Here is a 13,345-nt window from a genome sequence, read left to right as displayed (position 1 = left end):
CTGTCTCCCCAAATTTCCACGAGTTTGAGTTCACCAACCCGGAAGCTCTCAGAACCCCATGCTATCAGTCAGGGTTTTTATGGAGGCTTCATGACATTGGCATGATTGATCACATCCTTAGCTATTGGTGATAGGTCAACCCCATCCCCTCTTCCTACCCTTGGAGGTGGGGGATGGGGCTGAAAGTTCCTAACTTTTAAACACTGGTTTGGCTCCCTGGTAACCACCCCACCTCTTTCCGGGGGCTAAATGTCACTTCATTAACATGACAAAAGGCACCTAGATCACTCTCCTCCCTTAGGAATTTCCAAGGGTTTAAAGGAGTCCAGTGCCAGAAAAAACTACTGCAAAAAAACAGATGGAAAGCAAAAGACCAGAGGACACTTATAAGAGTAAATATATCAAGATAACAACTGTCCATTGTTAAAACTCTCCTATTAAAAGAACACAAAGATGCTACTACTAAGAAAAAAAAAAGAAAAAGTGAGTTAAAGAAATCAAATCAAAGCAAAGCTTTATCCAAAAAGAAGAAGCAAAAAGAGTTGGGAAGTCTGTTTTTACATAAGGTCAGATACAAAGCAAAATTCATGAAGTGCAATGAGGATCATTTTATGGAGTGTCTGGGTGGCTCAGTCAGTTAAACGTCTGACACTTGACTTCAGCTCAGGCCTGGATCTAAGGGTTGTGAGTTTAAGCCTCGAGTTGGGCTCTGTGCTATGCATGAAGACTATTAAAAAAAAAAAAAAAGGATCATTTTATGTTGATAAAACATGCAATCTGCAACAAAAATATAAGGTCACGATTATCTAAAAAAACAGAGATCAACATAGAAAATAATCAAAGGGTTTTAAAATGTGCTTGCTCTGTGTTTTGTGTTCTTTTTGTTTTTAGCAAATGGAAGGAAGGCTCCATCGCTTGAGATGGGGAAGCTGTGGGTAGAGAGAGTTTCAGAAGTCAGACCAGGGGTCAGTGTGGTACATATTGCATCTGAGATCTCTATTAAACGGCCAAAATATGTGTCCAATGAATTCATACGGTATGAAAAGCAAAGTTGAGGGGCGGTGTTTTTATTTTTTATTTTATTTTTTTTATTTTTATTTTTTCAACGTTTTTTATTTATTTTTGAGACAGAGAGAGACAGAGCATGAACGGGGGAGGGGCAGAGAGAGAGGGAGACACAGAATCGGAAACAGGCTCCAGGCTCCGAGCCATCAGCCCAGAGCCTGACGCGGGGCTCGAACTCACGGACCGTGAGATCGTGACCTGGCTGAAGTCGGACGCTTAACCGACTGCGCCACCCAGGCGCCCCGAGGGGCGGTGTTTTTAAAGACACATGAGACACTAAACATGGGACAAAGATAACACACTTATTTTTTAAATATTTAAAAAAAATTGTTAATGTTTATTTATTTTTGAGAGAGAGAGACAGTGTGTGTGTGTGGGGGTGGGGGGGGGGGGGGGGGAGAGAGAGAGGGAGACAGAATCCAAAGCAGGCTCCAGGCTCTGAGCTGTTAGCACAGGGCCTGACATGGGGCTTGAACCCACGAACCATGAGATCATGACCTGAGCAAAAGTTGGACGCTTAACCAACTGAGCCACCCAGGTGCCCTTTTTTTAAAAAAAAATTTTATGTTTATTTTTGAGAGAGAGAAACCGTATTTTTAAAATATTTATTAGTTTATTTTTTGAGAGAAAGAGAGTATGTGAGCAGGAAGGGGCAGAGAGAGGGGGAGAAAGAATCCCAAGCAGGCTCCATGCTGTCATTGCAGAGCCCAATGCAGGGCTTGAATTCACAAACTGTGAGGTCATGACCTGAGCCCAAATACAGAGTCGGATGCTTCATCAACTCAGCCACCCAGGCCCCAGAACAGTTATTTATTAAGCACTGAGTGTGTGCCAGGAATTCAGAGAAAGCTTTGACCAACTAAATCATTTCGTGCACTGATTGTTTACCACTAGTTAATTGAGCACCTGCTATGTCCAGTTACTGTATTTAGAGATGTAAGGAAGACACAGTTGACTCCCTGTAGGAATTACTACTGCCACTTAACAGGAGAGGTAATTGAGTCTAGAAGTGAAGTCACTTGTCCACTTGTCATATATCTGGCAAATAAATGCCATAATTGGAGACCACACTCCTAGGCATGTGTCTGCAGAGTCACTATGCTTCTGTCTTTCATCCTGTCTCTATCAACCCTTTGCTCTGCCTTTGAGAGGGGAGTGCTTCCACGATCACAGGAAAATACTGAAGAGAACCAACCCGCGTGCTCCTGAGCCTGCCTGCCATTTCTAAGCCTTCTGGACAAGCAGTGACCATTTTATTACAGATCAGACTTGGCAACTATTTAAAGCAGGGCTTTGAGAAGACTCAGATTCAGTCACCCATTGGGTTATCTTGATAAAACCGGTTTTCCACAGAAGGGGTGGAATTCTAAACCCTCATCCTTTTAAAACACACCTGTCCCAGGCTTGTGGCTTTGCTAAGGGACGCCTAACGGCCGGGCCACAGGCATCCCCGGGACAACCCTGAAAGAGCTGGATGTCTGTGGGCAGGTCATGAACAGCCATGTTCCTCCTTTCTCCTCATTACCCAGATGACAGCCCAGAAATCCTGAGGTCCTTACAAAGCAAGGATCAGTTGCATAATTTCCTTGGGGAAAAGGTTACAGCACTTTCAGCGAAGGCAGACCACGGAAGGTGGCCTTGAGAAATGAGGGCTTCCACATAATTTAACCTCTAAAAGTGAATGTTAATATTTACATTATCTTGTTCACATCTTTGTGCTTTTTTTTCTGAGATGGGAGCCTGAAGGTTCAAATATTTTAAACGGATGTTCCCTCGAGGGGAACTGGTCCTTTACAGTGTTTTATTAGACAGGAAAGAGTGCAGCCTTTGTAATGTGTCCCCTTGAATTTCCTTCAGTAACCAGTGGTTTCCCTGGATACTCGGGGAGGTCAGATAGGCTGGACCTTAAGTCTCCCATCTGTAAAATGGGAAACATGTCCCCTTACTCAGTCAGTTCCTGGGAGGATGAACTGGGACCATTCGCTGAGTATCTCCTGATACTGAACAGTGTGGAACCACTGCAGTTACTTCTGTTTTTATTACAGCTCGTTCTAAACTGTCCGAAGAAGCAAATATGCTATGGTTTTGTTCACTTTCTCTCTGAAAGAGGCCCCAACACGGGGCACCGGGTGGCTCAGTCGGTTGAGCGACCAACCCCTGATGTTGCCCCAGGTCATGATCTCACGGTTTGTGAGATTGAGCCCCGAGTCGGGCTCTGTGCTGTCAGTGTGGAGCCTGCTTGGGATTCTCTCTCTCTCTCCCTCACTCTCTGCCTCTTCCCTGCTCACTCTCTCTCTCTCTTTCAAAAATAAATAAATAAACATAAAAAAAAAAAACGAGTTCCCAACATGGTTGATATTAACACACGATGGATTCACTGGCACTGTATACATTCCACAACACCCTGGTGTCCGTGCTGGGAGGTAATTTGTGTTGGTGACAAATCAGACATCAGATCTGGACCATTGGAGTCCACATCCTGACATTCTCCTGTTCCAGCTTTACGACCTCGGGAAAAATACTTACCTTCTCCGTGCCTCAATTCCTTCTCCTTCACACAGGGATAATTTTGGTGCCCATCTCATGGCGGGGGGGGGGGCTGTGTGTTTTAGGTCAGTTAATACATGAGTCGCGCTTGGTACGTGCCTGGAAGGCAGCACACACTCCGTGAATCGTAGTGATTTTTAGTTCATTAGAATTTGGTTGCATAGGATGCAATACCATGAGCCACTGACCACAAGCCACTGAACACGTGCGATACTATTCTCCTTTGAAAGGTGGGGAAACTGAGTCACAGCGCCCTCTGCAGGTCACACGACGGATTTGCAGCCAGCCGGTACCTGTGCTGCGTCCTTCTGACTCCTCAAGCAGTTGTACCACCCAGAAAAAGTCCCAGCCGCTGGAGCCCCTGCCAGGATTCATTTCAAAGGCAGCCTTCCTGCACACCCGCTCCCCACACCCCACCGTCATCGCGGGGAAATTATGCTGGGAGCGATGTATCTTCTCCGACATGCTATGCTCTTGAAGAAACACTCCCAATTACTGTGGCTGTGTTCTCCGTGATTGCAATGTGTCATGACATTTCCAAGATGTAAGTTTCTTCGAGAAAGGCATTAGCACCAGGCGAGAGAAGCAGCTCATTTTTCAAACTTGGAAACTGTCGCCTGCCCTGCTCGGTGCCGGTGAAGCCTGAACGCACTGTTTAGTGAGTGCCATCAGGTGACCGAAGTTCACTGCCTTGGGCACGTCTGGCTGCTCTCCTTCAGGAAGATCTGTGGCTGAGGATGTGCAAATGTGCACGCACATCCACCACCCTCACACACACAGGCGTACACAGGCGTGCACACACACACACACACACACACACACACACACACACGTTTTATGCTATGCCCCCCTACGCTCACCATGTTCCCTGTTCCCATCCAGAGCCTGACTCCTTCCTCTTCTCCCTGGAGACACTTGGTACTTCACTTACAGACTATCCATTGCCCTTGTCCACCACGTACCACTTTAGAGATGGATTACATCCTTCACGGTTCCTCATCTGTATCGGCCAGGTTATCAGTTGTGAGTAAAAGGAACTATCCTCGGCTATTTAAGCAGCAATGGAATTTTCTGGGGGAGTCTCAGCACACAGAATTGCCAGCCTCAAGAAGCAGGCAGGAGCAAAGAAAGGCAATCGAGTTGGAGCCACAGGCAGATCTGTGCCACAGTAGCAGTCCCCTGAGGGCCCCTGGTGCTCTGGTAGGCACAATGATCACAGTGGAGATGGTTGTTACCGTGTGTCCCTTTGCCCAGGTACATCTGGGGAGGATGCATCTGATCGGCTAAATTTCTGTCATGTGCTCCTAATGTAGCTGCAAGGGAGGCTGAGAAAGGGAGTAATGGCTGTACTCATTTCCAGCAGTCGCCGTAACAGAGAACCACAAACTGGGTGGCTTTGGACAATGGAAACGTATTGTCTTAGAGTTGCAGAGGCTACAAGCCCAAAGTCAAGGTGTCCATGTGGCCTTGCTCTGTCTGAAGGCACAAGAGAAGGATCTCTTTCAGGCCGATCTCCCACCTTCCAGTAGCCTCAGTGTTTCCTAGTAGATGGCTGTCTTCCCTATGTCTGTCCCCATGGTCTTCCCTCTCTTCATGTCCATCTCTGTCTGCATTTCCCTCTCACGAGTTACCCATCATATTGGGTTAGGGACCACCCTAAAGACTTCACCTGTGCTACACCTGCAAAAACCCAATTTCCAAGTAAAGCCACATTCACAAGTACTGGGCGTTAGGAATTCAACATGTCTTTGGCGGGGGAGGGCCATAATCCAACCCACAACGGTCTCTCTTCAGCGTATTTGGTTAGAGGCGGATTATGGTGGCCACAAATACATTGTGCGCAGTGGTGAATCTTCTACGCATACAAGGAGGTTCAGGTGCAGGTAACTAAAACGTACTAACAGAAAGCTTGAAAATGTCCATTATGCCATCATCCTATGGATCCAGTAACCACAAGTTTCTTAACACATCATTTAGGGGCCACCTGGGTGGCTCAGTTGGTTGAGCATCTGACTCTCAGTTCATGATCTCCCATTTCATGAGATGGAGCCCCTCCCTCACTTGCTGTCTTTCTCTCAAAAATAAATAAACTAAAAAAAAACCAAAAACCTAGCATATTAAAGTCCTACTCCTTTGACCTGGCTGACTTTTTCTTCCCCTCACCTTCTGCCCCTTCCTAAGATATTCCCTGGCCTGTTATACTGAACTACCTACCATTTCCTGAATGTTAAAAAAATTTTTTTTGACATACAAAAAGCTGCACATAATATATATAAGTAGGCAAGTTTAGAGATAAGTATACAACAGCAAAATCATCACCACAATCTATGTCATAAACCTGCTCGTCACCTCCAAAGTCCCCTCCTGCTCTTTTCATGATTGTTTTTGTTAGTGCTCTGTGATAAGGGCACGTATCAGAAGATACACCCTCTTAGCAAATACTTGCATGTGCAATGCAGTGTTAAATGGAGGCACTATGTTGTACAGCAGATCTCCAGGACTTAACTTACCTCCTGAATATGTTGCAACAGAATTGATGAATTACTAAGAAAACAAATCTAATGGTTTGAGCATTTCATCCTCCCTCATTCTTTGGACCAATACTGGCTATTTGAGAATCTGCTGGTAGGCGATAATGTATAGTATCATCCCTTATCAAAAACCTATGGGGAAAAGCATTGACATCTGAGGAAGATGAGAAAGCTTCCCCAAAAGTAGTCAGTGATGGGGACTGAGGTAGGTACGGAAAGTACAAGGAAATAAAGCATTTTTGCCCTTGCAGCAGTAAGAGTAGGTGGTTTCCAGAGGGAACTGTCTGCAAAAGGCAATGAGGGATTTTAGACCCTGGGCCATGGGCTTTAGGTCTTGGGGAACAGGGGACACTGCGGGGTAAATAAACATATTGATGATAAACAATATAGCACATGAACTGGAGGGAATTTGCCAAGGTTCTAGAATAGACCTTGTAAGAACCCAGGGGCTTTGCTTGACCTTGGTGACACTGGAAGAACAGGCATGGTGACAGCAGAGACTGAATTTCCTACCGGAGTGGTAGGTTGGAGGATTAGATGCAAATTCCTCTGAATATTCCTCTGAATATTCTTTTCAAGTAATGTTTATTTTTCCCTTGTACCACATGTTGTTGAAAATGTAAACTCTGTACAACTGCACATTTTCATGTGATGCCACTTCTTTGCATAGATGCACACTGCTTCCTAGAATCACCTCCTCCCACCCTGGTGAATTGATTCCCAGCCCCCTTGTCCAGTAACCTCCTTTTACTTCCCCTTCTCAGATTGAATTAGGAAGAGCTCATCACTTCTCTCTCTGTACCTGGTTCTCCATACTGATCACCTGGGTTCTCCACACTGATCAGAGGAGAGGAGAAGAGCAAAGAGGAGAGGAGCGGAGAGAAGAGAAGAAAAAGAAGAAGGAGGGGCGGGGGGGAGGAGGAGACTCAGTGCATAGGCAACTGTTACTCCGGGAAGCTCTCTGAACCTCATCCTTTTGGGTGAGGCCTCATTACACAGGCAGGATTGATTGTATCATTGGCCATTGGCAATTGATTCAACCCCCAGCCCCTCTTCCTTCCTTGGGGTCAACGGAATGGAACTGAAAGTTCTACTGCTCTAATCACAGGTTGGATCCCCTGGCAATCAGCCCAACCCCCTCCTTAGGTGGATCCAAAGGTCATCTCCTAAACACAAGACATATCTTTATCTCTCTAATCACAGGAAATTCTAAGGGTTTTAGGAACTCTGTGCCAGAAATGGGGACTGAGATGAAGTATATATTTCTTATTGTAAATCATACTCTCACTGTAACATAACTGAGTATCTACTCTGTGCTAGAATCCATGTCTGATGTCATTTACAACTCATGATGGATATCATGATCCATCTCACTTTTGCATTTGAGGAAACTGAGGCTCAGGGAGGCTAAGTGACTTGTCCATGATGCCACAATTATTGGGGTGTCAAAGCTGGGATTCTATGGCTCTGATATAAATCCCATGATCAATTTATAGCACACCGTCTGGCTGCTATAACAAAAATGCCCTAGACTGAGTGGCTTATAGACAACAGAAATTTTTTTCTCATAGTTCTGGGGACTGCCACGGGATTGGGTTCTGGGCCGCAGAGGGGCGACTTCTTGATGTGTCTCCACATGATGGAGAGCACAGAGGAAGTGAGCTCCTCTAACTCTTAAACTGGCACTAATCTCATTCCTGGGGGCTCCACCCTCATGACCTAAGCCAATCCTAATTACCTGCCAAGCACCCTAATACTGTCACGTCGGGGGGAGTTGGGTTTCACCCTTTGAATTTGGGGGGCACACAAACATTCAGTCCATAACACCACCTTTCATACCTTCTAGAACTCCATCTGAAGCCTCTAAGGGACATCTGTTTCAGCTAATTCATTGACGAGTCAGGACTGCTTAGCCTCTGATTCTGGCTTCATGTCCGACCTGACACCAGCTCAGTGCTCAGAAGCAGCAGCAGACAAGGGCAGTCACGTCTTTGTGCATTCCTGCTTATCTCCTGGAGGTCAGAGAAAGCCACCTCTGATGGGTACACCTCGGCAGTGTACTTATTTACATGGGGTCACAGACTCTGCCTTTGATCACCCAGGTGAGATGAGGACTTCCTCAGGCTTCCCTATGATGAGTTTAGCAGAGACACCCAACACGTGCATAGACATCCCCCTACTGCTGACCCCTTAAAAATCTTTCTCATGTCTGCGGTCTAAGAACACATTAGTGCATCCTTTATAAAACCTAGACAGTTTGTGGGTCACTGAACAATAACTACACACGAATTGCAAGCTCTGACCACAGAATGATGGAGAAAGAGAAGAAAAAGAGTGCTGTGTTGGGGCTTCTGGCTGGCTGAGTTGCCAAAGTGTGTAAATCTTGATCTCGGGGTCGTGAGTTCAAGCCCCACACTGGGCATGGAGCCTACTTAAAATTAAAAACAAAAATTTTTTTAATGCTTGTGACCAGGGAACACCTGTAAGTGTAAGTTGATGAAGAAAAGAATGGGGAAGGAAAAACGATAGGACGCACTCGAGGTTCACAAGGGCCTCCATCTGGGGTGTGCACACTGATCTTCTGTTTAACATTAATAACTGCTAAATTATATTAAATGCTATGACAATCCGATTAATAAAGCTTACGATACTTAGGGCATTTACTTTGCTGAAATCACTGGCATCTGTGCCTATTTAAAATGACAGATGATTAGGATATCCAAAGTTTGGTGGAATCTGCTAGCTAACAAGGTAGAATTAAAATTTACATCTTGCTCTGGCATAATGAAGATAATTAAAAAGAGTGATAAAACCCTTTGATTAACCCTCATCTCCTCTCGCATAGCATTTTATTATGCAAATGAAGCCTCCAACACTGTAAACTTAATACCAGTTAAGAATATGAATAGGTTCTTGTGTTCAAAGCACAAAGATATAGGTTGTATGTACAAGAGATTTGATTGAGGTTGGAGATGGGGCCCCATTTTACAATAAGGTAGATCTCAAGAGCATGTGTCCCATGGAACAAAGTTATGTCTCCATTTGCTGCAGGCCTACCATTTTCTCAATATCTTCTATTTCATTTCGTTATTTCCTTCCCTGCCTCGCCAGGTCATTGGGGATGACCAGAACCCCCAAACAAGAATGCCTATGTCACCCCACCAAAAGTTTGTTTATGGTCCCGATTTTGCTTTCCTGAATAAAAGGGCACATCACAGTGGCTTTAGAAAGCAACAAATTCCTCCTCCGTCAGTCCCCGAGATTTGAATGAAGAAAGAGAGATTAGGAAACCCTAGGGAAGAGAATCTTTTTTAAAGGATCTCCAGTTTCAACATGTAATTTCTCTCCTTTCTCAAAATTATCTCCTTCCCTCTGGTGGTGTTAAAGGGAAGATTGGGGAATAGCAGGATCTCTACGAGGGGTGCTGAGCTGGTTTAATGAATTTTCCCTTGGCCAATTGAGTTAATCGGTAGGAAAATAAGAGGTGTATTTTCGTTTTTTCCCTTTTTGCCAGACTTCTCTGCTTCCCTTCGTACTCTCCATTCATTGTTCCTCATCTCCACTCTATAAAGCCAAAGAGCTTTCGTTATGTGATGAGTAGCAACCAACTAGCAAGAGAAATCTGAGTTTGCATCTCAGAGCCACCCTTTGAAGACTGTGAAGATCCAGTGACAGCCATAGTGACCCTGTGGATTGCAGGAGCGAACACGCAGAGTAGGGCTTATGGGCTCCAGGACTTGGCAGGGAATAATGCCCAGAAGCTGAAGGAAGAAATGCAAGAAGGAAGGAGATCGGTGGAGAGAAGTGTTGGAGGAGCCCCACAAAGGAGAAGGCAACATGAAAATGTAGCAAACAGAGAGAGAGGGAGGGAAGGAGTGGCGGAGGGAGGGAGGGAGAGAGGTGCAGCCAGGAGCCAATGTATGCAGACAGCTGCCAGAAGCCTGAAGAGGCAAGGGATGAATTCTTCCCTCCAGCCTCTGGGGAGTGCGACCCTCCTGACACACTTGATTTTGACTTCTGGCTTCCAGAACTCTAGAGAAGACGTTTCCTTCATTCAAAGTCACCCAATGTCTGTGGTACTTTGTTATGGCGGCCACAGGAAACTAGCAAGGTTTTGGTATGAGGAAGTGGAACGTGGAGGAAAAGGTGAGGGGGTATCTGCATCATCTTCCAGATCTCAGGCGCGTTCCCACACAACGACAGCTAAGCTCGGTTCTTCCTGATGATGGTGTATGCTGTCCATGTGTGGTTCCTTGAAAATGCGAACAGTAACAATGCCAACCAACCTGTATGATAGGGTTATTGAGAGGATTTGATTCGTTTCATACGTATCCAGAGAGCATCTGGCATAAAATCTGTACTATTTAAGTGTTAACTTCAATTTCTGCTATTGTTGCTGTTATTTATTATTGTTATAACGATTATTTGCCAGAATTTACATGCCTTCTTGATTCTTCCAGGGGTCTATTGAAATAACTTCATTTGCATATGCTTTTATAGAAAATAGAAGACTAGAGGCCATTCTCCAGGGGCGCCTGGGTGGTTCAGTCAGTTAAGCATCTGACCTTGGCTCAGGGCGTGATCTCGCGGTTCGTGGGTTTGAGCCCCACACCAGGCTCCGTGACAGCTCAGAACCTGGAGCCTGCTTCAGATTCTGTGCCTTCCTTTCTCTCTGCCCCTCTCCTGCTCATGCTCTCTCTCTCTCAAACATAAACATTAACAATTTTTTTAATAAAAATATAAAAATAAATTTAAAAGAAAGAGTTATTTCTGGGTGGTAGATTTGCTACAGGATTTTGTTTGCTTCTGTTTGCTTGTATCTTCTAAATTTTCAGCAACCAACACGTACTACTTTTATCAAAAGTACAGAAATAATGGAAGGAAAGCCAGTGAGTGACCAGAGTAGTAATTAGTGGAAGTTTATTGTGCACGCACCGAAAAGACAGTTTGCAACTGGGAGCTCTCAAACCAAAACGTGGAATGAGGCTCAGGAGTCCATTGTTATAAAGCTGCTTCTTTAGCGAGGAGACAGTGACTGTTTATTCTTCACAGGGATCAGTTATAATATTAAACTTTTCTTAAGTGACAGGGAATTGGTCAGTGGTTACCTCCTATCAACCTTGGGAAAGAGTTTAAGTTTTGCTTATGATTTCCAGAGACGTGAGGAAGCAATGACCCAGGTCAAGTTAGCCTTGCAAAATAAGCTAAACTAAGCTTTGTTTGTATGCCTACACTGGTTTTGTCTGCTCAGGGAATTTTCAAGGCTGGTCTCTGTCTGCTTTGGATTTTAATGCTTTGGTAATATGAACATTAAAGATTTGTTTTTCTTTTTGGTTTTGAAGACTGCTTCGTCTTAACTCTTAACAAAAGGGAAAAAGCCCAAATTGAAGCATTTTCAATGTGCACGTTGATAGAGAACATTATATAGTATTTTTGATGAAACTCTAAGATGTGTAAGAATTTTCATCTAGTAACTTGGGCAAGTGATGTGGGTGAGTGGGTGCAGAAAACAGATTTGGAAACCAATTTTAATGGTTTATTTATGAGTGGACGAGACAGAGTAAGACTGAGATTCCCAAATGTCTTCCTAGTGGGTGTCTAAAATTTTGTCACTGTGGATTGGGTTCTCTGGGTCAGCACCCATTTCTCCAGGGAGAGTATTTCTGGAAAGAGAAAAGCATGCAGACCAGGGTTTCATAACATAGACAGAGTTGGCATTTTGGGCTGAGTAATTCTTGGCGGGGGTGGGGGCGGGGGGCTCCCCTTTGCCTTGAGGCTGGTGAGCAAACTTCCTGGTCTCCAGACATTGCCAACTGTCCCCTTGGGGGGTGGGGTGTGTGTGTAAAATCCCTTCAGATTCTACCTCGGGAAACCTTTGGTTCAGGCTGAGTTCCTACAGACCAGTTTTTGTGAAATGAAGTGAAATCCTGTGAAATGTGGATTCTCAACATCTGAGTTGCTTTTCAAGCTCCACCCTCACTAGCCATGTGACCTGTCCATGGTGCTTAACTCTGCCAAGGTGTTGGTTCTTCACTATAAAACAGGGCTAGTAACATCAACCTTCACAGATGCTTAAATGGAGAGATGATATATAGACCACATTGAACCATGCCTGGCACACAGTAGGGCTTACTAAATACCTGGTCCCTTCCTTGCAAGTTGGTTGAATCCCTCAAAAATAAGAGGGATTCATTAATAACACGATATAATTGACCTCCCCCCATTAGAACCTCACCAAACAAATTATGCACATGCTTCTTTTATCAAACCCAATTTTCCAAGTCTACTTTGTCCCCACCCTAAAACCTCCAGTAAAAATAAAATAAAATACAGAAACTAAGTTGATGCAAAATTATGATTTATGTTCTTTTTGTAGTTTAGGAGGGTCTAAACAGAAAGCCCTTATCACTGAGCCTCAGCTGCTGAAGGAACCCTTTAATCATGACCGACCTTCTGGAAGAATAATAGAGATTCAGGGCCAGACGTGGGTACTGAACAAGGAGGAAATACTGCCAGCGGCTACCCTACCCCTTCCTGTTGGCTGTGAGTGGCTTTAATCTGCTTCCACTGTCTTTTTGAAGTCTGGAGATATTTGAGTACAGCCTAATTAGGTAGTTGTGGGCTGAGAGAGAATTTATTTTTGTCAAACACACGGCATGGAGGGAAATGTGTCAATGATGCTTATGGAGCAAGCTGGCCTGTTTGGTACCTGTGGCTCTTGGGTCACCCTGGGTTTTCCCTGTAGTGACACTCTCTCAGAGTCCTTATGGATGGAAGGTCTAAGTGAATCTTCTTGGCCCCCTTTCTCTGTGGCAGAGTTTAGGTCTGAAACTGCAGTGAACTGGATTTAAGTCTTGTCTCTGTAGGTTATGAGCTGGGTGACAACCTTAAGCACACGACACCCTCTCTGAGCCTCAGTTCTCCCAGCTTTACAATGGGGATATTAAGCTTAGCCTAATTAAATGAAAGAATGAAATCCCACCACTGGCAGTAAGGTGGATGGAACTGGAGGTTATTATGCTGAGTGAAATAAGTCAGTCAGAGAAAGACAGATACCTTATGTTATCACTCGTATGTGGAACTTGAGAAACTTAACAGAACACCATGGGGGAAGGGAAGGGGAAAAATAGTTACAAACAGAGAGGGAGGGAGGTAAACCATAAGAGACTCTTAAATACAGAGATCAAACTGAGAGCAGATGG

The sequence above is a fragment of the Panthera uncia genome, chromosome E3, assembly GCF_023721935.1.
Source record: "Panthera uncia isolate 11264 chromosome E3, Puncia_PCG_1.0, whole genome shotgun sequence".
NCBI classification, from domain to species: Eukaryota; Metazoa; Chordata; class Mammalia; order Carnivora; family Felidae; genus Panthera; species Panthera uncia.
The sequence above is the reverse complement of the archived record's forward strand: the minus strand, read 5'-3'. Positions refer to the sequence as shown.